The sequence below is a fragment of the Myotis brandtii genome, unplaced genomic scaffold (genome assembly GCF_000412655.1).
Source record: "Myotis brandtii unplaced genomic scaffold, ASM41265v1 scaffold503, whole genome shotgun sequence".
Classification (NCBI taxonomy): domain Eukaryota; kingdom Metazoa; phylum Chordata; class Mammalia; order Chiroptera; family Vespertilionidae; genus Myotis; species Myotis brandtii.
Window position 1 is genome coordinate 152,811 of NW_005369181.1, and position 3,938 is coordinate 156,748.

Below are 3,938 nucleotides of genomic sequence, written 5' to 3' on the forward strand. Positions count from 1 at the left end.
ATCACTGTCAGTGGCAGGGGGCTTCTTCCTGCTTTCCCTTTCGCCTCCCTGCATTGTGCCTACATATGCAAATTAACCGCCATCTTTGTTGGCAGTTAACAGCCATCTTAGTTGGCAGTTAATTTGCATATCGCCCTGATTAGCCAATGAAAAGGGTAGCGGTCGTACGCTAATTACCATGTTTCTCTTTTATTAGTGTCGATATAGATTCTGCTATGAACATAGGGGCACACATATTCTTTCTGATTGGTGTTTCAGGGTTTTTAGGATATATTCCCAGAAAGGGATCACTGGGTCAAATGGAAGCCATGAAACCATAATAATCCTAGAAGAATACATAGGCAGTAGCTCTTGCCAGTTTTGCTCAGTGGATAGATCATCAGCTTGTGGACTGAAGGGTTGCAGGTTCAATTCCAGGAAAGGGCATGTACCTCATTTACAGGCTTGATCCCCTGCCCTAGTTGGGGTGAATGTGGGAGGCAACCAATTGACATGTCTTTCTCACATCAATGTTTCGCTCTCTGTGTCTCTCCTTCTCCCTTCCACTCTCTCTAAAAATCAATGAAAAAATATTCATGGATGAGGATTAGCAAAACAAACAAACAAAAGAACATAGGCAGTAAAATCTCAGGTAACTCATGTAGCATATTTTTGCCAATACATCTCCTAGGGCAAAGAAACAAACTAACAAACAAACAAAAATAACCAAATGGTACTATATCAAAATAAAAAGCTTCTGCATAGCAAAAGAAACCATCATCGAAATGAAAAAGGAGAACATATTTGCCAATAATACATTAGACACTTCTCCAAAGAGGATATGGCCAAAAGACATGAAAAAATGCTCAAAATTACTAGTCATTAGAGAAATGCAAATTAAAGCCATAATGAGATATCACCTCACACCTGTCAGAGTGGCTATCATCAATAAATCAAACAACAAGTGCTGGAGAAGATGTGGAGAAAAGGGACGCTAGTGCACTGCTAGTGGGAATCAAATTGGTGCAGCAACTATGGAAAACAGTATAAAGTTTTCACTTTATTTTTAAAAATGAGCTTTGAACATTAAAATACACAGGTACTTAAAAGAATTTTTGGTAATATTGAGAACATAGAGTAAAAACTAAAGGACTTGTATGCCTGCAGATAGGCCTAACCAATGGACACAGACACCAGGAAAGTGAGGGCATGCGTGAGGTGGGGGGTCAATGGGGGCATAAGGACACATATGTAGTACCTTAATCAATAAAGAAAAATATGAAATAAAAATATATATTTTTAATGATCTAAATTCTAAACATAACTTTAGAATGCTATTAATCAGTTATATAAAACTTGTAGTAAATGTGTGTAAATTTTTAAAATTTATAAACATTGCATATCTTATTAATTAATTTTAGACTGAGTTTATACTATATCCTGGCCAGTGTGGCTTAGTGGTTGAGTGTCTACCTATGAACCAGGAGGTCATGGTTAGATTCCTGGTCAGGGAAATTTTATTATACAATTTTTTTCTGTTGCAGTTATTAATTTTAATAATTTAGTAGTGCACCACTTAACAACCAGGATATGTTCTGAGAAATATGTCAAGTGGTTTCATTATTGCGTGAACATCATAGAGTGCACTTACACAAACTTAGATGATATAGCCTACTACACACTTGGTTATATGGTATAGCTATTGCTCCTAGCCTGTACAGTGTGTTACTGTACAAAACAACATAAGATTAAATCAAGCACAAGAGAAAATGATGCCATTAAGAGGCACTGTACATATAAGATGTATAAGGCTATTACTGGTGTAATATGGCATACTGTTGTATAGAAAAAAAATAGGAAGAGTGAACTCTAAAATAATAAAAAGTATAGTAAATACATAGGCCATTAATATTCATTTATTATCATTATCAAGTATTATGTACTGTAGAAAATTATATGTGCTATACTCTTATATGACTAGGAGCACAGTAACTTGTTTACACCAGCATCACCACAAACACATGAACTACCATGTTACTTACCATGGCTACAACTTCCCTAGGAATAGGAATTTTTTAGCTTTATTACAATCTTACTAGAGGCCCGGTGCACAAAATTCATGCACAGGGGGGTGTCCCTCAGCCCAGCCTGCACCCTATCCAATCTGAGACCCCTCGAAGGATGTCTGACTGCTGGTTTAGGCCCAATCACAATCCGGGACTGCAGGCTCCCAACCACTCACCTGCCTGCTTGCCTGATCACCCCATAACCACTCCCTTGCCAGTCTGATTGATGCCTAACTGCTCCCCTGCCGGTCTGATCACCCCCAACTGTCCTACCCTGCTGGCCCGGTTGCCCCCAACTGCCCGATTGCCCCCAACTACCCTTCCATGCCGGCCCAGTTGCCCACAACTGCCCTCCCCTGCTGGCTATCTTGTGGTGGCCATCTTGTGATGATGTGGGGGTGGCCATCTTGTGACAACTTGGGGGCAGCCATCTTGTGATGATGCGGGGGTGGCTATCTTGTGGCAGCCACCTTTTGACAAAATGGGATGGCCATCTTGTGAAAACGTGGGGATGACTATCTTGTGATGACGTGAGGACGGAACGGTCACCTAGGCTTTTATTAGTATAGATGGGACTACAATTATATATGGGGTCTGTTGCTGACCAAAATGTCCTTATGCAGCACATGACTGTACTAAACACAGTCATAGATTAAACAGTCAATGATTCATTAAAAGATGTATTAGAAAAGTTTTTGCATACTTGGTCAACATATTTATTCCCAATAATGTTATTACAGATACTAAAATATATATTTTATTTACCAAATTAATTACCTAAAACTTTATCACTTTTAAAGATCTCCTCTTGGGAGGTAGATTATCAGGGTCTATGATTAACACTACTATGAATAACAACTGTGAGGAATTTGACTATGTTATTAATATGTGGGCATTTATTTCCTCTCCAGAATGTAAGATTATATGAGACCATTTCAAATGGTCAATGTTATCCTATGATTCTAAGAAGCAGTTCATTATGGAGGCCCACAGAGAAGTCAAATTTACATTAACAACTCACTGCAGAATGACTGGCTTTCATGAAGCATGTCAAAACTTTGAATATTTTAGCATTTACTAATCTAGTTGCTCAATTACCCTGTTCTTTATGGTACATTACTGGAATCCATTGTCCTTACTAAAAGTTCATTGCGTAGTTTTATTGATATGTCAAGAAAAAATGACCAAACTCTCTGCTGAAATTAGATAGATAAATATATAGACATGTAATTTCTTATAAAAAAGTTTCCTAGGTATGAAGAAATAATTTTTTATAATATTACCTGGCAATGATCCTTTAGGATAAACAATATTGTTTTAAAAGTCTCAGTAAGTATAAAAATCTTTCAATGCATCTGCAACTTAATTTCCAATTTCATTAAGTCATTCTCTGTGCTATAGAATGGAAACTTATCTTTGAATCTTAACCTAACAAAATGTGTGATGATTTTAAAATGTTTCTGCATCCAAATAAGTTCATATTTCCAATTTATATAAGTAACATTTATAAAAAATGTATGCAGGGGTTTCAAATAGTTTTCATAATTTCAAACAAAAATTTCAAATGTTTCATTATATGAAATAAACACTAATAAAGTATTTTTATTTTACCTTATTTCTGGCATTTATACAATAAAAGATATCTTTGAAAAACTCAATCATGTATTAATTTTTTATTTAATTTCTATTTTACATTTATCTAGCTCAAAATAATATCTGAATGGCAGTTCAAAATATTATTTTTAATTTCCCTCTAAATCACATCCTATCTAATAAAAGAGTAATATGCAAATTGACCATCACTCCAACACACAAGATGGCCGCCCCCATGTGGACACAAGATGGCCGGCAGGGGAGGGCAGTTGGGAGGGACCAGGCCTGAAAGGGAGGGCA